This window comes from Zingiber officinale, chromosome 3B, assembly GCF_018446385.1.
Source record: "Zingiber officinale cultivar Zhangliang chromosome 3B, Zo_v1.1, whole genome shotgun sequence".
Taxonomy (NCBI): Eukaryota; Viridiplantae; Streptophyta; class Magnoliopsida; order Zingiberales; family Zingiberaceae; genus Zingiber; species Zingiber officinale.
In genome coordinates, this window is record NC_055991.1 from 2,839,223 (window position 1) to 2,864,900 (window position 25,678).

General features: G+C 45.6%; 1 pseudogene; it reads left to right on the forward strand.

Annotated features, from left to right (window-relative positions):
- Positions 1–1,143: 1,143 nt before the first annotated feature.
- On the forward strand, positions 1,144–25,364 carry LOC122055519 (annotated as a pseudogene).
- The last annotated feature ends 314 nt before the right edge of the window (positions 25,365–25,678 follow it).

Consider the following 25,678-nt stretch of genomic DNA (forward strand, 5'->3'; position numbering starts at 1 on the left):
CTAGCTAGTAGCTTCTAACCACTGTCAATGAAGTTCTTGTGTCGTGCCATTTGGCACGGAACAGTGCACTTGTTGGAATTCAATAAACAACACACACTTTCGAGTTTTAACTTAGAGTTTAAACTCAATTTACAACTCTATTTGTTATTTAGGAGATAATTCAACTATATAATTCTCACATCAGGATTAAAAAGGGTCTAATATTGGACTATATCAGACTCACATTTTGGTTGAAATTTATCATAACATTATATCAGCTTCGGAGAGATTTGAATCAAAAATAGATGGCACCGATGGAGTCCTTAATGCATCAGAAAGCTACAGGAATTTATTTGGGGTGCAATCTGACCTCTTTAACCGAATGGACCTAGGGTTTTTCGATATCAACATAATTACAATTTATAATAGGAAGGGTTGAGCGAGGTGAAGGTAGATATGATGTCAAACATTGGATTTGATTAAAGAATAACATCCTAGTATTTCTTGATATTACAGACCAATTTGTAGCAAATACTATACGTACATAACTAAATTGTATCTCTCTTATTCTACCAAATGTAGTCTTGCTTGAAATTTGTCCTTCTATGCCGATTTTCTTCAAAGCAATAATCCTTCGAAGTAACACTCTTTAATATCTCTTTAATGCCTTATGACCAAACCTAAGTTCTCTACTTACTCTATTACAATTCGCCGTATAAATGCAAGAAGAGATATAGCAAAGCAGGAAGAAGTTTGTGTTGAAGTTGTTAATATAAGAACATGAAGAGAAAAGAGAGAGATAAAGTGAGACTTATGATGAGGTGACGTACTTCCGAACCATACAAATAACTTTTGATTTACATATTTTAAATTGTGGCTTGGATGCATTGGAAAACGGTGTTCGGAGGGAGGGAATTTAGGAGGATGGTAGGAGGGGTGGGAAGAGAATGATATTATTTTTGGTAATTTTAAAATTATATTTATTTTGATAAATAAAAAAATCTGACCACTCTTTTGATAAAAAGTTAAAAATATAAATAAGAGATGATAATAATAAAAAGATAATTATAAATTAGAAAAAATATTATTCATAATTTATTTATTTATATTTTATTAGAGTGCCGATAATACTAAATCGTAGATAAATGTTTATTAGAGAGCCGATAATATTCCCCCAATCCCTTACCCTACTCTTGGCGGAGCGCACTTTCCAGAAGAAACGAGACGTCGCGATCGGATGGCTTTCGCAATCGCCTTCCTCTCTCGCTCGCTCTCGGCTCGGGCCCTTTCCTCGTCTACAGTCCCCCTCTTCCATCTCCATCCTCGCTCCCTTCGCCTTCAGATTGCGCCGCTCGTTCATCGCTCCTTCGGCTCCGTCAGCGGATTCCCACGGAAGATTCGCTTGTGAGTTTCATTTCTCTGCCCTTGCTTGTCTGATCTTTGTCTCGTTAGGTTATTCTTAATGTAGTTTGTTCGACTAGCTTCTGAATAATTGATAGTTGATGGCTTGTGATCTCTCTCCGTTGTTGATTTCTTCGGTTTAGATGATTCGAGGATTATACTATCAACATAATATTCCTTAACGCAAATTCTTCTCCTGTTTCCTTCTCGAAGAATCCAAATCTTGTGAAATATTCACTTTATATAGGAATCGGCAACTTGTATCTGTGGAGATTGAACATGGAATGTCCATTAGCGTTTTTGACTTGTTATTTATTGTACTAGAACTAGAGGCACTGAGTTAAATCCCGTTAAATGTATATCAAGTTGGCTCACTTTTAGGTTTATAATTTTTTTTTGTTCTCATTTGACGGTTTCTATGGTAAGATATAGCATGTTCCAAATTGTATACTAATTTTTTACTTATAGAGCTTGTAAGTAACTATGTTGGGAATATTGCAGCTAAAACAACAATTAAATCCATGAAACCTGACCATTTATCTTTTGTTATCTTACTATTTTATGCAGGAACTATCCTCGGTCTTTCAATTCACCTGATATATTAGGATCTTCCTCCCCGGTAAGTCTAAATCTTATCTTCTTTTTAATTTTGATGTTTGATCATGATTATATGCCTAATATGAAGCAGTAAGATCTGTATTAGCTGATATTCTTTCAGTAAATCAAGAGGACAATGCTACATTGAACTTATCATTTCAGAACCTATTTATTCTAGTTTTTCTAATAACGGATTTCAATATGTCAAATGTTATGTAGGCATACTACAAGGAAGCTTAGTGGATTTCTTTCTCATTATATTTGCTAAACTTTGATAGTTTTTTATGGCCATTCAACCTAAAATAGAACAACTACTTTTTCTAGTATCTCCTAAAAATGTGATGATTCAAAGACTGATTGCTAAGCTAGTAAATATTGACCTTCAAATTCTTATTTTGGTGAAAGTGATGGAAGAGATACAAACATGTTAAGGTAAGAGTCATGAATTTGATGTTCTTGTTAGTAGAACAGATTATATTGGCTTTCTCTTCTATTACACCAAACATTTGATAGTGCTAGACTGTACATTTCTTAATCTCTTGAATAATCTTTGATAGATCTCTGATCAAGATGACTCACTCCCGATGCCCATAGTTCATATGGATCAAGATTCTGATGCTTATGCCACAACTGTGCAACTTAGCTCTGGGGACCATTTAGGAGCACTAGTTGCCAAGGTAATCCTCTTCCATTTCCTACTACAATTTATTAATGGAATTTTATATAGAAATATAAACTACTCCAGTTAGGTAGAATTCTACTTCTGCTATTGTGTATACTTATTTATGATAGTATAAATAGATTAAACTCAAAATTTTAGTTGTGGAGAGGAAGTCTGAAAACTAAAGATAAGTGGAACAGAATTTGGCATATGAAATTTAGCTTTAAAAATAATACAAGCAAGGACTAGAGAAGCATTAAATGAATTTTACACAAGAATTTTAGATATTTGGATCTTTTATTCAATAAAAAGTTGCAATAAAAATGCATTTAAATTATGTTATGTTCTCCTTGAGACAAGGAAAATTTTGTAAGATTTTAGTATGACCCACAATTCTTTATACATCAGTATTGAATGTTGATAATTAGGAAATATGTGGAAAACATAATAAAGATGAGAATGTTAAGATGAATACTTGAGGCTATTAAATAAAATAATACCTAAGAATACTTTCTCTAATACCACTTGCCATAGGTCAATCCCTTAAAATCCATGCGACTCTTTAGTGTGAACATTCTCAAGGGCAATTTTTGCATTGCAGTGACTTAACTTCTACAAGGCAAATTGAGTACTAGGTTACTTGTAAATTGCTGTAAACAACCATATGACTATTTGATTAACTAAATTTCTTCTCACATAAGGGAAAGCTCTTGTCAAACCAAAAGTATTGCATGGCAAAGTATGGCTTGGAAAAGCTAACGCTTTGTGAAGTGAAAGTTTTCCTTGGCAATTGGACCCACCATAAGAACCACTTGGGTGCTAAGTGGTTGGACCAATTAGGTGTCTTCACTAGATGATAAAGAGAAAGAAAATAGGATAAGATGAGATGGACATGATGAAATACAACGATAGTTTTAATAGTCAAACAAGTGGAACTGAATAGAGTTCAAGGATTAAAGTTTTGACCCAATTCTGACTATAGGCCAGAGATTTGGAGTAGAATTGATCCATTTCAATTACACATCACTTGCTCAGAGGAGGGGGAGTACGAGGAGAGGATGAGGCAAATGAGGCAGAGCAAGAGGAGGAAGAGATCGATGAGGTGGTAGAGAAAGAGGTGGAGGAAGAGGTGGAGGCGGCAAATAGGAAAAAAAATATATACCTCAAAGAAACGTATGGGAACTTTAGTCTTATTTGCTGCTCCCTAAGGAGTAAGGCAGATCTTATCACAACATGAAATGTGGAGAATGAAGGTGGAGCTTCTTGTGGTCTTGTCAAGGGCTCAGGCCATCTAAGAGGAAGCAGGTGAAGCTTGTTGCAACCATGTCGAGGGCTTGGGGCATCCTGGAGGACCAAGGCAGAGCTTCTTGCGATTGTGTTGGAGACACAGGGCGTTTCAAAGGAGGAAGGTAGAGCTTCTCATGTCAACGATCTAAATATTACTAGTGATTTAAATTACATAAATTTAATAGATGGATAAGACTCATTTAATCAATCTTGAGCTGTGTGAATAATCCATGAGCTTCTTTGTTGAAAAGTATATAGTTGAAGTTGTTGCCAAGGTTTTGGGATAGTCTCATCCTTATCATTTGGTTTTGATCTGCATTTCCTTTCTCTTGCATTACAAACGGATCTTAAGCAATTATCTGCTTATGAAAATAATGTCTAGTGGCTCAATTGGTATGGGTTTTAAATTTATTCTCAAGGCCTTTGTGGTTCAAACCCGTCTTCATCATTTCTTTTACGTTAAACAAAATTGACATCTTTGCATTTTCTATTTTGTATGTAAATAATTCAAACTAATACGGCCATGAAGTCATATTTAGTTAAACCAATAAATTTTTAAATATTTATATGTATCTTTTATTAACTATTTAAACAAGAAAAACTTGTTCACCAGCATTGTTCATGAAGTTCCAATAAACATTGTTCATCAACAATATTGAAGCTTGTTCACTTATCTTGTCAAACAACAATAACCAAGTTGTTAACAAACTAAGTGTGCTAAGCCTGCCCACGAACAATTGATTCATTTAAATCTTATTTTGCATGTATGAGATTTCTATTTGGAAATACTATATCTATTTACTCAAGTTCTTATTAGTAATTATCTAGAATCTTTCTAAATATGTATACGAATAGCATGTAACACTTTCTATAGTTGGCTCTTTCTGTGTCTTTCTTGTTATTGACATATCTCAAAGTTATTATTTTTACTTCAGTTTGTTCGATGAGGTGTATCTTGGTTGTTTGTGCAGTTGTATATTGTATACTTGGGAGAGAGGAAGCATGAGAATCCAGAGCATGTCACTGACTCACACCTAGATATGCTCACTTGTCTCCTTGGAAGGTACCCAACTCAACTATAGAAATTCCAATTGCAATAGAATCTTGGATTCTATATTTTAATTGATTGGTATCTTCTTCGACAGTAAAAAGGATGCCCTGACTTCTATAGTTTACAGCTACAAGCATGCCTTCTCAGGCTTTGCAGCCATGATTACAGAAGAACAAGCAAAACAATTAGCAGGTCACTTCACCTTCTGTTTTTTGAATCGGATTAAACACAACAAATGACTAATTAACTGAGCGAATTAATGAATATTGCAGAGTCACCTGACGTGATCAGTGTACAGCCGAGCAGAAACTACGAGCTACAAACAACATGGAGCTGGGATTTTCTGGAGGTGCAGTATGATCATCCGACTCAACTCCTCGAGAAGAGCAACCATGGAGATGACACCATCACAGGAATCGTTGATACAGGTCTCTCTGTGAACTCCCATTCTCTGGATATTTATGAACATACATAGATTAAGTAGATTTAATGGATAATAAAATGAAGGAAATGGAATAGAATGATAATATTCTTTTATAGGGATATGACCGGAATCCAAGAGCTTCGACGATGACGGCTATCGAGTGATACCATCATGGTGGAAAGGCGTGTGCCAGGTCGACGATGCCTTCTGAAAGGCCCATTTAATTTGGTTGTTTAGATTAGGAAATAAGTTCTTTAAAGGTTAGATCGTGGATTGTCAAAAGCAAGGGGTAAACTGGTTTTGAAGGAACACAATAATTATTGTTTTAAATAAAAATATATATGTGAGTGATGACGTCAAGTAAAATAGGGTTTAAGCAAATTTAGTTTGGGATGAGGGAGATCCTCTAAAAAAAATTAGTAGAGCCTTAAGATAGTACCTAATTAAGTCACAGGCCGGATTAAGGGGGTGGGCTTGCTAAGGGTACTTGGAGCCCAATTAATGGGAGAGGGGTTAATGCCCTAAAGGGAGGGGAAAAGGAGGAGAGGGTGCGATTGTTTCATTGGCTGGGCAGGAGCGTTTTGTCGGCAATTCTCGTGTGGGGAGCAACGACAACGAAGGTTTCTTCCCAAGGGTAGGAGCTTCCAACAGCAAGGAAGGCAAGTAGATTCTTCTAGTAGGTACGAATGAGTGTTCTGGTATGGTTGCGAGATGAATCAGGGGCTATTCCTGTTAGGGCACCGAGGTTTATGTTTTCTATCTCGTTTCCTCTTATTCCTGCTGCGGATTTGGGTGAGGTCGTTCGGTTTTGATGATTGTATGGCTTTCTTGTAATGGGAGTTGTTTCCATTGAATCGGATTTGGGTGTTGGAGCCTGTGGTTGTTTGATTCATGCGCTGCTTCTATGATGTTTCCCTTTCTTTGTTTGCTGATCGGGTTTTGATAGGTAGAGATTCGGAATGGTTTCAGTTGCTGGATTGAACAAGATTTGATGCATGGGTTGTGAGATGCTTTGTTTTTGTGTTGGCTTCAGCTGTCTGGGTAAATTGGAGTAGCTATAATCTGCTCCAGAAATGAGCTTTGAAGTCTGGAGGAGATGAATGTGTAGCTTAGTGTGTGTGTTGTTTTGGTTCTGGTTCTGGTTTGTAGTCATGCTCTATAAAGGTTTTGGGTGTAGTTAACAGAAGTAGGTAATAATGATTTAGTTTGTTTCATGCTCTGCTTGGGTTGATAATACCATGTGCTATAGATGCCATGCTCAAACTTTTCTTTGATTTAGTTTGGAACAGATTTAATAGAATCTGAACTTATGATGCTTAAGTAATTGTTCTTCCATTATATACTCAAGTTATTTGGATTGAATATGCATTGTCTGCAATTCCAACTAGATCACTTCCTAAATGTCAGTAGATGAACAATGCATAAATTTCTTGTGTGTTAAGATATGTTTAAATCGTATTTTCTCTAAATGGTTAACTAGATGAATATGTGCAAGTGGTAACAGTACGGGATGGAGCTCCTGGGATGAGCTCCGGAGAGGGCTTTTCCAACCATGAAAGATAAGGAAATGTAAATGACTACATATAGATGATTCATGTTCTCGTAGGAGGTACCTTTCAACGGGTCATGAATAAGAACTAAAAGAATGTGCTCACAATTGCATCATATTTATTCTTAGTAAGTAACCATGATTATAGCTAATTTGTACAGGACTGCTAATTAAATATGTAAAACCATGCTTAAAGTTATCTTACATACCTTCCACTTTATACGTTAGGGTCAAGCATATGTTACCTTCCACTTTATATGTTAGGGTCAAGCATATGTTCTGTAAGTAACTTCCACCCATATTTGCCTAGACCATGGCTATAGTTAACTGTATGTAACAGCTATTTAGCTATGCTTAAGTTTACTTTGGAGAGGGTTGACTCAAACTCAATCATTTCCAGTTGCAATTTCGCTATACTACACCTGTTTTGTATCTATTCAAGGAATATACTTGTTGAGTTCATTGACTCAACATAAATGTTGTAGGTGCGAATGATGATGCAAGGGAGGTGTTGGGGAACGAGGAGGCGGGATAGTCGAGGAGATGAAATGAAATGCAAAGCACGCGGTCTGGAGGTCCTTAGGGCAATGTTAATAAATTTTGTTCCCTGATTCATTATGTTAAAATGAGTTGGAGACTATGTGCATGTTTTGTTCGGAGTCTTATGAATTTTCGTTGAAAAGTTTATGTTGAGTTTGAGGTTCATATGTGATACAAACTTTCTTGTGTCGATAGTGAATGTGAGTTTTATTGCTTTGGAGGTCGGATCAAGGGGGTAAGAGTCATTTCAGTTGGTATCAGATCAGTCATTCCCAAATGACAGTATGTGCATGCAATTTCTTCAAGACTCAGGTACTTCCGTCTTTAAGTCCGTAAGATTTAGATTTACCTTTCCAAGTTATAGTCATTAATTTAGCTATATTTATGTTCATATACAACGGTGAGGTTGGTGGATAGAACAATTAATTTTTGGCTGAACTTATTGTGCTCATGCAAGAACAGAGTTGAATCCACGGGGACAGATCCAACAAATATTGAGAACTCTTGAAAATGAAAATTCACTCAGCAGTCCCATTGCCAGTGCTGACTCGGTGTATAGATAGTTCAGAGAGTTGGGTCTGACAGAGTTTAAGGGTACCACTAATCCAATTGTTGTTGAAGGGTGTATCCGATTATTAGAGACGATCTATGACTTTATGCAGCTTACCGATGCAGACACGATAATATTCATGCTAACGTGATGATGCTCGTATTTGGTGGGAGGGTGCACGTTTTACGGTGAACTTGGCTACTTTGTCCTGGGTGGTTTTAAAGAAGTATTTTATGGGAAGTATTTCACAACAGAAAGCAAAACTAGACTGGCTCAAGAATTCTTAGAACTTCGTCAAGGAGTCATGACAATTGCTGAATATGTTAAGAAGTTTGAGAAGGGATGTTACTTTGTGCCCATTATTGTAGGACAACCATCAGAGGAGCTGAAACATTTTATCGAAGGGTTGATGGCTGCGATTTGACATGATGTAAGACTGAACCGGGTTACCATTCTCAGGGAGGCAGTGGATCAGGCCTTGATGTCTGAGAGAGATAGGAATGAGATGATAAAGGAGGCGCAGAACAAGAGGGCAAGTTACCAAAGAAGAGAACAACATGGGCCGAGTAGAAAGAAGCTTTTTTCTGCTCAGTTCCAAGGCAAGCAACAACATCGACCCCCGGGATCATGACCGACTAACGACACTATTCCTAAGGTCGACGACAGGGATTCGTGCCCCAAGTGTGAGAAGGTTCATTCTGGGAATTGTTTGATGGGTTCAAATGTTTGTTACATGTGTAAAAAGACGGAGCATTTTGCTAAAGATTGTCCTTAGCTCAAGGAATCAACCAAGAGAAGAATGTTTGCTATGATTCAGGAGCAGGTAGATATGGATTCTGCCATCATTACAAGTATGATCTTTGTTGCCGACCTACCTGCCCATGTGTTAATAGATTCTGGAGCTACCCATTCTTTTATATTTGTGGCATATGTCGCAAAACTGGGCATTACACCTGATAGAATGACTATAAGATATAGTGTTTCCTTATCCTCGGGTGAAGAACTGCACATCAATAGTATGATAGAGAATTGTAGGATCCTAATGCAAAATCGTACAGTGTATGCTGAATTTATTATTCTGGAAATGACCGACTTTGATGTGATTTTAGGAATGGATTTGTTGACCCAACACGAGGCTATCATCGATTGCAAATGACGGATGGTCAAGTTGTAACGGTCAAATGATGAATCCTTCGTTTTCAATGCAATCATAAAGCCGAGTGATCCGGTGGTAAGGCGGGGCCCGCCCCGAGGAAGGTCAATGACACGTGGACGGTCAAGGTCAAGGCGGTTAACACCTTTGTATGTTCTTTCGATCGGGCGACCCACCAGCCCGATTGGAACAAGGAGTTGCCGATCCGGCACTATGACTGCTCGGACAAGTACCGAGCTTCCGATACTCAAAGGGCCCAAGCACGACAGGGACGAGGGCCGAGCGGCCGTCCCACTCGGCTGAACGGTAGGCACCGCCCTAGCCAACATGCACGGCTACCTTGCCCGACAAGGTGGAGCCGAGACAGCGGACTATAGGCCAAGCGGACCTTCCACTCGGCATGACCACTACATCACCCGGATAGCAGTTTAGCCGAGCGACTCTCGCTCGACCCACTAACCGACAAGAGGAGTAGATGGGAATATCTTCTTAGGGACTAGTGTCGCCGACAGGCGGCATGGTCAGATAGACAATCGTACGATGGAAACTTCCACTGTCATGTCAGGGATATGCTCCGACTATTGAGGTATGACGTTAGACACGCTTTTTTGACACGTCCTTTCCAGGTATGCTTTGAGGAGCGTGTACACCTCGAGAAGCGTGCATGCACCTTCAGCGAGCTCTATATAAGGATCCTCAGACTTCGACGGATGTATGCTTAATCTTCTACTGTAGCTACAGTTTTCGCTTCCTTATTGCTCTGTTTTCTCATCGCCGGAGATTTGACTTGATCGTCGGAGGGCCATCACCGGGGAACCCCTCCCCGGCTCGGAATTGTGCTTGCAGGTCCACGTCAGCAGGAGATCCACGCCCTCAGAGTCTTCGCCCAGTCAGTTGGAGCGCCACGTCCCCAGCGTCCACCACCTTGACTCGGACAGGATCAAATTTGACGTCGTTTGTGGGAATGCACCTGCATCCTAGCCAAGCTGATGGAAGAAGCTGGACGACCTCACATCGTGACGCTCTCCCAGGAGGAGCTCGACGCTCTCATACAAGCGCAACCGGCCAAGATAGTGGAACAACAACAGAAGGCACTAGCCAAGCAGTTGGCACAGCAAGCAACCATGGCATCTGGTGGCCGAGCGGCGCATGAAGACTGACCGGAACAACTCTCTACTTGGGCACAAAACAAGGAGCAGACCGGTACACCAGGAGATGCGCCGCCCGCCCCGATTCCGTTCCACCGAGCTTTGTTTTAGACGCCCTCCGAGCTCGCGCAAGCCAATCAAGATCATGGGTCTTCATTATATGAAGCACCCGTTCGAGACGCGAGGAAGGGCAAAGTGCCCCGAGCTGACTCATCTCTCGAGCAGATCAACTGTCAATTCTCCGAGGCAATTCTGCAAGATCCGCTCCCGAGGCACTATGCCCCCTTGGCGATCGGAGAATACAGCGGCACGACCGATCCGGATGACTACCTCGGTAAGTTCGATAACGCGGCCACCCTTCATCAAAATACAGATGGAGTCAAGTGCCGGGTCTTCCTCACTACATTGTCCGGCTCGGCACAATGCTGGTTTCGGAGGCTACCGGATGGGTCGATCCGGAGCTTCAAGGACTTCCGAACGGCTTTCCTCCACCACTTCGCGAGCAGCACGCGCTATCAGAAGACAAGCGTCACTTTGTTCTCCATGAAGTAGGGGTCGAGAGAGACTCTCCGAGCCTACATTCAGCGTTTCAACCAGGCGGTCATGGATATCCCCATGGTCTCGTCTGAGACCATGATACATGCCTTCACCCAAGGGCTCATCGACGAGGACTTCTTCCGCTCACTCATCAGGAAGTCGTCCCGCGAGTACGACAATATGCTGAAGAAGGCCAGCGAGTACATTAACGTGGAGGAAGCTCAGGCGACCAAAAGGAAGGAAGCGCCGTCAGAACCATCAGCGCCAACGGAGCGAAGGCCGCCAATCAGCCACCAGCCACCGAGAGGGCCCAGAGCCGAGGGAGCACGACCACATCAGGAAGCAAGGTCACATGTCGTCCAACATGTGGCTTCCGAACGGCCAAGGCCAAAGGGAAAGGTATGGACTCCTATGTTCTGTGCCTTCCATCAGTCAGCAACCCATAACATCCGCGATTGTTGCGGAATCCCAGCGGTCGCTCAACCGACCCCTAGAAGTTATCGCTGCCGTCTCTCGACCGGCGATATAGTCATCAGAGCACCGGACGACGAGAGACCAGACGATCACCCGAGCGGCAACATCACCATCAACCGCGGAGTAACGACCATCCCCGAGCCTCACATGAGTGAGGCAGACAGTCCGCTCGGGAGGAGGAGAACCGAAGTAATGCCGCTCAAGAGGAGATTAACATTATCGCTGGCGGGCCGACCAACGGGGACTCGAACCGAGCAAGGAAGTCATATGCGTGGCGACTGGAGATCCACGTCGTAGGCTGCAGTCAAGAGAGGGCGAACGAGCCCGAGATCAGTTTCGGTCCCAGGGATCTCGAGGGAATTGAAGTGCCACACGATGACGCCCTCATTATCCGAGCGGTAATTGCTAACTATATTATTCACCGCATATTCATTGACACAGGGAGCTTGGTCAACATCATCTTCAAGAAGGTGTTCGATCAGCTCCAGATTGACCGTGCAGAGTTGCTGTCGAGGACGACCCTTCTGTACGGGTTCACCGGCAATGTGGTCCAACCGATCGGCCAAACAAGGTTGGCCATATCACTCGGAGAGGAACCGCTTCGGAGGACGCGGACTACCAACTTCATCGTCGTAGACGCTCCCTCCGCCTAAAACGTTATCTTGGGCCGATCGGCCCTCAATGAATTCCGAGCGGTGGTGTCAACCTACTGCCAGAAGATCAAGTTCCCGGTCGAGGATCGGGTCAAGGAAGTTAAAGGAGATCAACTGGCTGCTCGACGCTGCTACGTGGAGATGGTCAAAGCGGAGGTCAAGTCCGCTCGGAAAATGTCGTAGCTCGAGGTAAGTGCCATCACAGAGAAGACTCCTACTCTTGTCTATGAAGAGAAAGAAGAGGTGCAGATACACCCCGGCCGACCGAAGGCAACAACCTTCATAGTGTCCGACCTGCAAGCTGAGCAGAAGGCAGGGCTGATAAGATGCCTTCAGCAAAATCAGGACGTTTTTGCATGGTCGACGCACGAACTACCCGCCATTTCTCCGAGCGTCGCGCAGCATGAGCTTCACGTCCGACCGGACGCTCGACCGGTGAAACAGAGGAAGAGGGACTTCAGCGCCGAACAGAATCAGATCATCCGAGATGAAGTCGAGAAGCTCCTGGAAGCCGGCCACATGAAGGAGGTCGAGTTCCCGAGCTGGCTCGCGAATGTGGTACTGGTCTCGAAGTCCGGCAACAAGTGGAGGGTCTGCATCGACTTTCGGGACCTCAACAAGGTCTGCCCGAAAGACTTCTACCCACTGCCGAGGATCGACCAGATGGTGGACTCCACATCCGGGTGTGAGATGATATGCATGCTGGATGCATATCAAGGTTATCATCAATTGCCGCTCGCCTGGGAGGAACAAGAGAAGGTTAGCTTCGTCAGAACGACACCTACTGCTACAACGTCATGCCGTTCGGACTGAAGAATGTCGGGGCTACCTACCAGAGGCTCATGAATAAAGTATTCCGGAAGCAGATCAGACGGAACATGGAGGTATACATTGACGATATACTTATTAAATCTCTCCGAGCTGTCGATCTCTGCGCAGATATAAGGGAGACCTGTCAGACACTCAGGACGTACGGAATCAAGCTGAAGCGGAGCAAGTGTCTGTTCGGTGCGAAGAGTGGAAGATTCCTTGGCTATATCGTCACCGAGCAGGGCATCGAGGCGAACCCCAACAAGGTAAAGGCACTGTAAGATATGCCGCCTCCAAGAAATTTGAAGAAAGCTCAACGCCTCACCGTTCAGATAACAGCCTTATCTCGGTTCATCTCCAAGTTGTCCGACCGAAGCCTTCCTTTCTTCAAGATACTGCGCCGAGCTACCAAGTTCCAGTGGGACGAGGAGTGTGACTAGGCGTTTGAGGAACTAAAAGCATATCTGAACTCGTTGCCTGCATTAGTTAAGCCAGCTGCCGGCGATCCGCTCTGCATCTATCTGTCCTCGATCGAGCACGTTCTCGGCTCGGCGTTGGTGCGGCAGAACGGCGAAGAGCAACCAGTGTATTTCTTGAGCCATATTTTAAAAGATGTTGAATCCCACTACACTGGTCTCGAGAAGCTTGCTTTTGCATTAGTGCTCGCCGCTCGGAAGCTCCGCCCATATTTCCTCGCGCACACGATCATAGTGATGACCAACAACCCTCTAGGGAGAGTTCTCAATCCAGAGGCGTCCGGACGGCTGATCAAGTGGACAACGGAACTCAGCGAATTCGACATCTAGTATCAAGCCCCGAACGTCCATTAAGGCGCAGTCACTGGCAGACTTCGTCATTGAAGTGCAGAATCTCGGGCCAGATGAGACTTGCAGGATATATGTGGATGAATCATCCACTTGATAAGGAAGTGGGATCAGTATACTGTTGATCTCTCCTCAGGAAGAGTGGATGCATCCGTCCGTTTGGCTGGATTATCGGGCGACCAACAATGAGGCCGAATACGAAGCACTCATAGTAGGCCTGCAGACCGCACGACACGTGGGAGCCATCAAGGTTTTAATTCACTCGGATTCCCAGTTAGCCGCTCAGCAACTCACCGGGACATTCGAGATAAGTAACACTCGACTCAAGCTCTATGCGAAGACTTTCGAAAAGCTGAGGACCAACTTCCGGGAGGTTGTCATGTAGAAGATCCCCCGAGCGGAGAACCAGGCAGCGGACGAGTTGGCTAAGATTGCCAGCTCAATATCGCCGATCGAGCAGGTATGTTTAGTGGCGCACATCGACCAGATGGAGGGGCTTACCTTCCCGAGCGACTGGAGGACAGCACTGACAGAATTCCTGCGATCGGGAGCTACCCCATTCGACCGGGAAGAGGCCCGCATGTTGAGGAAAAGAGTTGGTCGGTTCACCCTGATCGAAGACCAGCTCTACAAAAAAGGCCTTCTCTAGGCCTCTGCTTAAGTGCGTCGGATCAAAGGATGCCGACTACATAATGTAAGAAGTGCACCAAGGGTCTTGCGGAGGATATCCGGACGACCGATCACTGGCTAAAAAGATTCTGCTCGCTGGGTATTTTTGGTCAACCCTGCAAGAGGATGCTGCTCGGACAGTGACTACGTGCATGTCCTGCGAGAGATACCACAACTTCTCGCACCGACCAACGGAGGAGATAAAGGCGTCCACAGTGTCCTGCTCATTCGACCAATGGGGCATGGACATTGTGGGGCCGCTCCCCATGGCGATTGGACAGCGGAGGTTTTTGCTTGTGGCGGTCGACTATTTCTCCAAATGGGTCGAAACCGAGCCGTTGGCGAGAATAACCGAACAGATGGTCAAGAAATTCATTTGGCAGCACATCATCTGTCGATTTGACATTCCACGTCGACTCATCTCGGACAATGGGAGGCAGTTCACGGGTCAGCAGCTCAAGGAATGGTGCGAGGGGTACGGCATTCAGCAGACCTTCACTTCCGTAGCATACTCTCAGAGCAACGGGCAAGCCGAAGTTGCCAACCGTAAGATCCTTCGTGTTTTGCGGGCTCGGCTCGACCACGTCGGAGGGAGCTGGGTTGATGAATTCCTCAGCGTACTATGGGCGATTCATACGACTCCTGAGGGGACGGGAGTAACCCCATTCCACTTGGTGTACGAGGGCGAGGCAGTCGCCACTGTCGAAGTCGAGGTTGAGTCCGACCGGATACAGCATTACAGCGAGGACAACGCCAAGCGGAGACTTCTGGAGCTGGATTTAGTGGACGAGGCACGAGCTAAAGTCGCCGTCTGGCTGATGGCATATCGACAAAGGATGAGGCAAAACTACAACCGGCGAGTGATTCCCCGATATTTTCAGGTCGGCGACCTTGTATGGAAGAAAGTAAAGCCGGTCGGCGACGTCACCAAGCTGGAGGCTCTGTGGGCCAGACCCTTCAAGTTCGTGGAAAAGCTACGCTCGGGCGCTTACTACCTAGAGGACGAGGACGGATGGCGGCTAGAACGTCCGTGGAGTGCGAACCATTTCCAGCCGTACCGAGCTGGATGAAAGGTGTGCTGATGTAGTTAATGCCATGTATCTTCTATTTTCCTGCGCCTTTTGACTGCAGGATTGAAATCAAAATTATCGTCGAACGGCAAATCTTCGTCACACCGTCAAGCGGCGACGTTAAACCCTTGTCTCCACCGACGGTCGAGCGACAACATTAAACTCCTGCTTTAGAAGACCGTCGAGCGGCGACGTTAAACCCTTGTTTCCACTGATGGTCGAGCGACGACCTTAAACTCCTGCTTTAGAAGACCGTCGAGCGGCGACGTTAAACCCTTGTCTCCACCGATGGTCGAGCAGCGACCTTAAACTCCTAGCTTTGAAGATCGTCGAGCGGCGACGTTAAACTCTTGTTTCCACCGACGGTCAAGCGGCGACCTTAAACCCCTACCTTTGAAGACCGTCGAGCAGTGACTATAAATCCAAGAGTCGAGCGACGACTATAAACCCAAGAGTCGAGCGGCGACTATAAACCCAAGGGTCGAGCGGCGACCTTAAACACCCGCCTTGGAAGACCGTCGAGCGGCGACGTTAAACCCGGGTCTCCATCAGCGGTCGAGCGGTGACCTTAAACCCCAAAGGTAGGGCCTTAATGAACTCGTCAGAGGTGGAAGGATGACCCAAGTCCTCGGGTGTGGTGCCCGTTCGGGCTCACTAGTGGTTAACGCCGGACGAGCAAATCATACTTAACTAAAAGCAAAGGGCAAACAAGCATTGCATTAAAAAAAGGTAGTCCCGCCGAGCGGCAGACATACATACATCGCTTCAAAAATTTTCTTACGGGAGCCCTCCTCACTCAAGATAGTTAAAGGCATCGTCGGGTATGTGAGTGAGGAGCCCGGCGCGGTCCAGGGCGGGCACGGTCAAGGCTTCGGGTAGGTGGCCCTTGGCCTTTAGATGGACGATCGTCACATTGATGGCCAGGTCGAACGCCCAGACAATCTGCTTGCAGACCTTGTCGACGAATTACTCCTAGCGGAGGTAGTTTTGCCTCAAAACAGCAAAACGACTCGGCTCGGCGTCCTGATATGCCTTCAAAGCAGTGCGGGAGCCGTCAAGGGCGTCCTGGAGGGTCTTCAATTCCCCCCGCAAAAGCAGCCACTTCTGCCGATCGGCCATCCCGCTCGGCGGTCAGCAAATCTACCAACTCCTTGACTCTTTGCTCCAGGGCCGAGCTTATATATTCTTCGTCTCCAGGTTGGCGATAGCCCGGTTCTTCCGGGTGGTGGACAACTCTTATTTTTTGGTCATAAGACTTGACCTGTGCCTCGAGCCGACCCATCATGATGGCCTAGTTTGAGGATTTTTTCTGCTCGGCTTCCAAAAGCTTCTTGGTTTTGGCCAGATCCGCCTGCAGCTCGGCGTACGAAGGCCCTTGCGGGGGGCTCCACCAGAGATCTCTAGCTTCTTGAGCTCTTCCTCCAAAAGTGCCAGGCGGTTGCTCACCGCCACGCTCTCCACCCAGTACTGCAGCCGAACGGGAGAATATTAGTACCGAACGGAAGTAAAACGTGAATAAGTTGGGATAAGAAACTTACCCCGGTGGCCAATTGCATGTGGTTGTTGCCGAGCAACCCGGGAGGCATTTTTGCAACGCGCGCCCTAGCATCCTCCCAAACCTTGGCGAGTGGCCCTCGGATAACTATATGATGCTCTGGAGTCGTTGGCTGGTCGGCTCCCAATAGGTACTCCTCCGTCGGGAGATGAAGGATTGCCTTTATTAACCGTCGTCCACTCAGGGCTAATTGAGCTGATGCAGAGGGACCGGAAGACTGGCCGGTCGGAGCAGAGTGGTTGCTGGATCGCAAAATCTTTCGGTGAGCCGGGGGCAACGAGCTGATCGGCTGAGCGGCGATTAGATCGGACGACAGATCGAACTGAGAGGGAGTCCAATCAGAAGATACTGCCTTCACGGGTTCAGGAACGACTAGAGGAGGGACGCCTGTCTGCGCGGACGCGCGCACAACCGAAGTGGTTAACTAAGTGGGCGTGCCTATTTGGCTTCGTTTGCGGCCTGCCAGCGGGAGTTCGTCACCCGAAGACTCTGACTCCTCGGTCCGAGCGGCTGGATGTGCACCGGAAGGTGCGGTCTCTCCCGCCACCTTAGTGTGGGGAGTCCGAGCGGCGGATCCTCCACCGACAGTCTGAGCTCCTTCGCTCTCACCCTCATGGGAGCCGACCGGCGCAAGGCCAATGCTGGCCATCTCCTTAGCCGCGACTTCCTCGATCTTAGTAGTCTTGAGCTTCATCATACCGACCGCTCGCGCCCTCATCATGGTGGCAGTGCAAGAGAAAAAAGGAAAATCAGTTAGACCTAAAGGGAAAAAGCCAGAGAAATTTCTTACCTAGGCTGTTCGGGAGACGCGTTCGGATCGGACTCAGTCCGAACATATACATCACACCCTCCGGCAACAACTTATGGATATCGAACTTCAGGCCAGCCAGCATGTTAGCCGCATGGAGATATTTCGGGCGGGTCTTGTACTTCTTCAGCTCAGGCGGAGGTGGAAGCCCGACCTGCCACTTGCTCCAGAAGCACGGCCGCTAAGGGAGTCTCAGATAGAGAAAGTACTCTTTTCAATGTTTATTGGAAGTTGACATCTTATCAAAAAGACAAACCCGATCCGAGACTGGAAGAGGTAAGTACCCAGCTCGGACTGCTTGGGATAATAGAAGAAGTGGAAGGTCTGAGGGGTTAGCGGGATGCCGTGCACTCGGAAGAGCACGACTACGCCGCACAAAAGACGAAAGGAGTTGGGGACGAGCTGGGCGAGCGGGACTCGAAAATAATTACAAACTTCGGTTATGAACGGATGGATGGGAAAGCGGAGCCCGACTACGAATTGGTCTCGGAAGAAACATATTGTGTCGGTTGGCGGGTCATTGGGTCGATCTGCGGGGGAGGCTAAAACTTTTTCATGATCAGGAGGGATGTCAAAGGCGTTTATGAGGCTGGCGGCGTCGCTTGCGTCGAACCGAGTCTCCATGGTATTATACCAAAGGTCGGGAGCGGGATCGGAAGAGCTCGCCATCGCCGGAAAAAGCAGAACAGGATCGACGGGAAAAGAGGGTTCAACAAGCGAAACGACACTGGAAAACCACTGATCAACGAGAACCTAGAAGGATTGATGAATAGAAGGAGAGGGGGAGCTTACAGAGAAGGGAATCGTTGAGAAGGAAAAGCGCCAACGTTCGCCGAAGCACCATACGAGCAAGATCGCCGGAGAACAGTAGGCGGACGGAGTCACCGAAGCGCACGAAGAAAGAAAACGATGGAACAGAAGCTGGCACTGTGGCTTTATAAAGTTCGGGCTCGGCTGACCGGAGCTGTCCGATCTAGGTTACGAAATCCCAAGCACAGATCTGACCATCGAATTCGAACCGTCACACGTCACATCAGCCCTGACACTTCGATCGTGCGGTAACGACGGTATCGCCACGTGGCGCCCGCTTACAGGAAGACATTTAATGAGCACCATTACCGGGCGTAGCCACGTGCTCGGCCTTAATGACAAGGATTCGCATGAATCACGAGGAGATCCGAGGGACGTCAGCATTGACCGCCCTTGGACCGGGATGTGGAATTGCAAATTCGCACAAGTGCCAACATACATAACGCTGTTCAGCTTCAAAGAACAGTAGCAGGGTCGGCCGTCACCTTCGGGTATGCTGATCGGAGCCTCGTCAACATCATGGCCGATCGGCCGGTAAATTGCTAGACTAATTTGTCCAGTCAATCGGACTTACAGCCTCCTTCAACTAGACTTGAGGGGGAGGCATGTGATCCGGTGGTAAGGCAGGGCCCGCCTCGAGGAAGGTCAATGAAACGTGGATGGTCAAGGTTAAGGCGGTCAACGCCTTTGTATGTTCTTCCGATCGGGCAACCCACCAACCCGATCGGATCGAGGAGTAGCCGATCTGGCACTATGACCGCTCGGACAAGTACCGAGCTTCCGACGCTCAAAGGGCCCAAGCACGACAGGGACGAGGGTCGAGCGGTCGTCCCGCTCGGCCGAACGGTAGGCACCGCCCCAGCCAGCATGCACGGCTCCCTTGCTCGACAAGGTGGAGCCGAGACAGCGGACTATAGGCCGAGCGGACCTTCCGCTCGGCACGACCACTACATCACCCGGATAGTAGTTTAGCCGAGTGGCTCTCCCGCTCGACACAGTAAAGGGTTCCTTCCGACCGAGTGTCACCGTGGGGAGCGCCGGTGTTTGATCGCAAGAAGGATGGGACAATACGTTTGTGCATCGATTACCTCAAGCTGAATCGAGTTAAGAATAAGTATTCATTGCTCAGGATTGATAACCTATTTATCAACTACAAGGTGCAACGGTATTTTCGAAAATCGACTTGAGATTTGGTTACCATCAAGTAAGGGTGAAAGAGGAGGGCGTCCATAAAACTGCATTCCAAACTCGTTATGGCCACTACGAGTTTCTAGCTTTGTCGTTTGGGCTTACTAACGCCCCAGCAGTCATTATGGACTTGATGAACTGAATTCTCCAGTCGTTTCTAGATCAATTTGTTATTGTCTTCATTGATGATATATTAATCTACTCTTGTAGTCGCAAAGAGCATCAGCAGCACCTGACTGCTAAAGATAGACATCTTTATGTGAAGTTCAGTAAATGCGACTTCTAGTTGGACAGATTACATTCAGTCTCGGAAAGAGGTATAAAACTGGATCCAGCTAAAGTGGAAGTAATCCGGAATTGGGCAACACCAAGGAAGTAATCCAGCTAAAGTGGAAGCTCACTTTTAGTACTGCATTCCACTCTCAGAAGGATGGTCAATCGGAACGGGTCAATCAAATTCTTGAGGATATGCTACGAGCTTGTGTGATCGATTTCTAGGGAAATTGGGAGTCGAGATTGCCCCTAGTGGAGTTTACTTACAACAACAATTATCAAGCTACCATAGGTATGACTTCGTATGAACTACATTGGGATGATGTAGAGGAGAGGGCAGTTCTTGGTCCAGACATCTTGGCTCACACGGTGGGCCTAGTGGCTAAGATACGAGACAGAATACAGGCAGCGCAAAGTTGTCTAAAATGTTATGTTGATCAATGGCGAAGAGATTTAGTGTTTGAAGTGGGGGGACCACATTTTCCTTAAGGTGTCATCGATGAAGGGAATGATGAAATTTGGGAAAAGGGGAAATCTCAGTCCAAGTATATTGGGCCGTTCGAAATATTGGATTGAATTGGAACTTAAGCCTACCGAGTGACATTACCACCTAATCTATCGGGAGTGCACAACGTGTTGTATATCTCCATTCTCAGGAAGTATATCCCTAATCCTGCCCATATGGTTCACCATGAGTTAGTGTAGTGGATGCCAAATCTATCGTATGATGAGGCACCGGTTGAAATCATGGATATGTAGGTCCGTTAAGGAATAGAGCAATCAAGACGGTGAAGGTCTTACGGAGGAATTAACTTCAGGAGGAGGCTAACTGGGAGATCGAAGTGAACATACGCAACTGCTATCCTGAGTTATTTGGTAAGTCCCAAATTTCGAGGATTTGTTTTTTGATGTTTAGATTAAGAATATGTTCTTTAAAAGTTGGCTCGGGGATTGCCAAAAGGAAGGGGTAAACCGGTGTTGAAGGAACACAGTAATTATTATTTTATGTGAATGACTACAAGTAACATAGGGTTTATGTGAATTTAGTTAGGGATGAGGGAGATCCTCTTTTAAAAAATTAGTAGAGGCTTAAGATAGTACCTAATTTAAGTCACTGTTACCTAATATAAGTCACGGGTCGAAGTAAGGGGGTGGGCTTGCTAAGTGTACTTGGAGCCCAATTAATGGGGAGGGGTTAATGCCCTAAAGGGCAGACGGGATCCTCTGGCCCTGGTCAGCTCCTGGACCAGGGGTTGTTCATAGGTGGGATCCCATGAATCCTACCTGTATAACAAGTGGGGTCCATAAAATCTCATCTATGAATGAAGTGGTCCATCCTCTGAACTGTACTTTGCAGTCAAGAGGATCCGACCTCCCTAAAGGGAAGGGAAAAGGAGGAGAGGGTGCGTTTGTTTTGTCGGTGGGGCAGGATGTTGACGCAGCGAGCCGACAAGAGTGGAGGGGTGAATTGCCTGAAAAAATAAGAAATACCCTCCTCGTTCTTTCAACTCTAAAAAATGTAACTATAATAATGAAATAAACTAACATAAATGAAGAAAAGACTCGGAACCTAGATGGTTGTTAGTCCAAGACGGTTGAAAAGGCTCAGAAAAATCTCTTTCTCTGAAAGCGGAGAAGCATTTTACACACTTAGAAAGCTCAAACGTTGCTAGGAATTGAATACAAGAGTTGATTGTGGTTGTTGTTCTATTTCTTAGCTCTAGGGCCCTTTTATATCTCATGGAAATCCTATCTCTAGTGTTGAGGGCGCCTCCAAAGGGATGGAGGGCGCCTCCAAGGTGGATAAGAGGATAAAGTTTTATCCACTCGCCGACGGTCAGAAAGACTGGGTTGAGAGCGCTCTCAATGGCATTGAGGGCGCCTTCAATGTTGATGGCGCCCTCAATGTATCTTTTGGGACTGCAAAACCATATTTCATTATTAAAAGTATCTGAAAGTCAGTTTTAAAGAATACCTCCATTTGGCGTTTCCATGTCGCGAAGTCTCCGTCGAACTTCGGGGGATGAATACGTGCACCGACCATCATCTCGATCTTTGTTGCTTCAGACGCTGGTTAGTCCTTCTGAGGCTGTTAAGCTCTGATACCACTTGTTGGCACAACGGGCCGGCAAGAGGGGAGGGGTGAATTGCCTGAAAAATAAGAAATACCCTCCTTATTCTTTCAACTCTAAAAAATGCAACTATAATAATGAAATAAACTAACAGAAATGAAGAAAAGACTCGGCAGTTGACTTAGTTACAACCTAGATAGTTGTTAGTCCAAGGCAGTTGAAAAGGCTAAGAAAAATCTCCTTCTCTAAAGGCGGACAAGTCTTTTACACACTTAGAAAGCTCAAACATTGCTAGGAATTGAATACAAGAGTTGATTGCTGTTCTATTTCCTAGCTCTAGGACCCTTTTTATAGCTCCTGGAAATCCTATCTCTAGTGTTGAGGGTGCCTCCAAAGGGATGGAGGGCGCCTCCAAGATGGATAAGCGGATAAAACTTTATCCGCTTGCCAATGGTCACAAAGACTGGGTTGAGGGTGCCCTCAATGCTGGTGAGGCCGCCCTCAATGCTGTTGAGGGCGCCCTCAATTCTGTTGAGGGTGCCTTCAACCTGCATGGTATAAATAGCTTCCCGCTTCTCTTTTTCTTCTTCTTCCGAAGCTCCGATCGTTTGGGTGATTTTGGCCAACCGAAATAGGGCTCACCCGAACCCAATTTCCGGCCTTCTCCTCGAGCAGGCTTTCGCTCCGACTTCTCGTCCCTTGAACGTCACGTACGTTCTTCTCGTCCACTAGTGTACTCTTCCGCAGCTCTTTCGTCTTTCGGACGCACCGAGCCCGTCAGCTCCTTTCCCGTGCCGTCCTTCTCGCTAGTTGCGTTTTCGCTTGATTTTCTACGCTCCTAAGTTCTTGCGCATTTAGACACAGGGATAAAAAACAAACAGGACCTAACCTAACTTGGTTGATCACATCAAAACAACCACAGGGATCAACACAGGAGCGTTTCGTCAGCGATTCTCGAGTGGGGAGCAACGATGACGAAGGTTTCTTCCCAAGGGTAGGAGCTTCCGACGGCAAGGAAGGCAAGTAGATTCTTCTAGTAGGTATGAATGGTTGTTGTTCTAGCATGGTTACGAGATGAATCGGGGGCTATTCCTATTAGGGCACCGAGGTTTATGTTTTCTATCTCGTTTCCTCATATTCCTGCTGCGGATTTGGGTGAGGTCGTTCGGTTTTGGTGATTGAATGGCTTTCTTGTAATAGGAGTTGTTTCCATTAAATCGGATTTGGGTTTTGTAGCCTGTGGTTGTTTGACTCCTGCGCTGCCATTATAAAGTTTCCCTTTCTTTGTTTGCTGATCGGTTTCAGTTGCTGGGTTGAACAAGATTTGATGCGTTGGTTGTGAGATGCTTTATTTTTGTATTGGCTTCAGCTGGCTGGGCAAGTTGGAGTAGTTGCTCTGGTTGAGCTATACTGTGCTCTAGAAATGAGCATTGAAGTCTGGAGGAGATGAATATGTGGCTTAGTGAGTGTTGTTTTGGTTCTGGTTCGTAGTAATGCTCTATGAAAGTTTTGGGTGTAGTTAACAGAAGTAGGTAATAATATGATTTAGTTCGTTTCATGCTTTGCTTGGGTTAATAATACCGTGTGCTATAGATTCCATGCTCAAACTTTTCTTTGATTTAGTTTGGAACAGGTTTAATAGAATCAGAACTAACTTAGGTTATTTGAATTGAATATGCATTGTTTGCAATTCTAACTAGATCACTTCATAAATGTCAGTATATGAACAATGCATAAATTTCTTGTGGGTTAAGATATGTTTAAATCATATTTTCTCTAAATGGTTAACTAGGTGAATATCGGCAAGAGTGGTAACAGTACGGGATAAATGTCCTGGAATGAGCTCCGAAGAATGTTTTTCCAACCATAAAAGATAAGAAATGTAAATGGCTACAGATAGATGATTCATGTTCTCGTAGGAGGTACTTCTCAATGGGTCATGAATAAGAACCAAAAGGATGTGCTCTAAATAAGATTGTCACAACTGGATCATGTTTATTCTTAGTAAGTATGCATCTATGCAAGACCATGATTATAGCTAATTTGTACTTCTAATTAGATATGTAAAACCATGCTTAAAGTTATCTGTACATACCTTCCATTTATATGTTAGGGCCAAGCATATGTTATCTGTTAAGTAACTTCCACTCATATTTGCTAGACAATGGTTAAAGTTAACTGTATGTAACATCTATTTAGCTATGCTTAAGCTTACTTTGGAGAGGGTTGACTCAAATTCAATAATTCCCGGTTGCGACTTCGCTATACTACACTTATTTTGTTTTTATTCAAGGAATATACTTGCTGAGTTGTTCATGGACTCACAACATAAATATTGTATTCCTTGCTGAGCTCATGGACTCACAACATAAATATTGCAGGTGCAAATGAGGATACAAGGGAGGTGTTGGGGAACGAGGAGGCGGAGTAGTCGAGGAGATGAGATGAAATGCAAAGCATGTTGTCCGGGGGTCCCAGGAACATGTTAATAAATTTTGTTCCCTGATTCGTTATGTTAAAATGAGTTGGAGACTATGTGCTTGTTTTGTTGGGAGTCTTGTGAATTTCCGTTGAAATGTATATGTTAAGTTTGAGGTTTATATGTGATGCAAACTTTTGAGTTGATAGTGAATGCGGGTTTTATTGCTTTGGAGGTCGGATTAGGGGGTAAGGATCGTTTCACCTTTGGCCCAGCTAACTGCACCCGCAAGGTCATTGACGCACGCTACTACAGTGCCTAAATCGACCCCGCCGAGCTTGAGAAGAACTTCCTCTCTCCATGCGACTTCAACGGCCACGACACCATTATTGCCTCTGTTGCTGCTGGCTCCATTGTGCATGGTGCCAAATTCCACGGCTTGGCTGCATGGATTGCCCTTGGCGGTGCGCCCCGCGTCCGCCTTGCAGTGTACAAGGCCGTGTGGGGCATCGACTGTGGGACTGGTGCTGGCAACAGTGTCACTGATGGGTGGACGCCTTATCTCTGTCGCTGATTGTGCTGCACGAGGACTCATTTGGTGTGATGCACACGGTGGCGAAGGGGGTGACGGTGGTGTATGCGACCGAGAACTCTGGCTGATGCCGCAAACCATGGGCAACACCATGCCGAGGGTCATCACAGTCGCTGCAAGCATGATCGATCGAGCGTTTCCAACCTCGATAAGGCAGGGAAACAACCGAGCGTATGTGGCATCGACTCGATCTCGACTCTTTCCTTGTATATTTGCCAGGGTCAGTCGATCTTCTACAACTCGACTTACGGATAGCCAAAAAATTCTAGCCTCTTCCCTACGGTGGAAGGTAACTCTTCCATTGCATATTCTAATGGCAAGAGCACAACTCCGATCACTAATCATCCTAAATATCCTGCAGTTCACCTGAAGTAGCAGTGGACCTGACACACACTGTTGTAGGACAAGAAGTATCGTCTCTGAAAGTAGCATGGTTCTCTTCGAGAGGGCCAGCTTTACCTTTCCCTGGTGTATTAAAGGTTAGAACAAGTCACATATTGAAAACAAGTGAATACTGATCAACACTTAAACCATGTGACGATCAATATATTCTTGAAACAGTCTGATATTGCTGCACCTGGTGT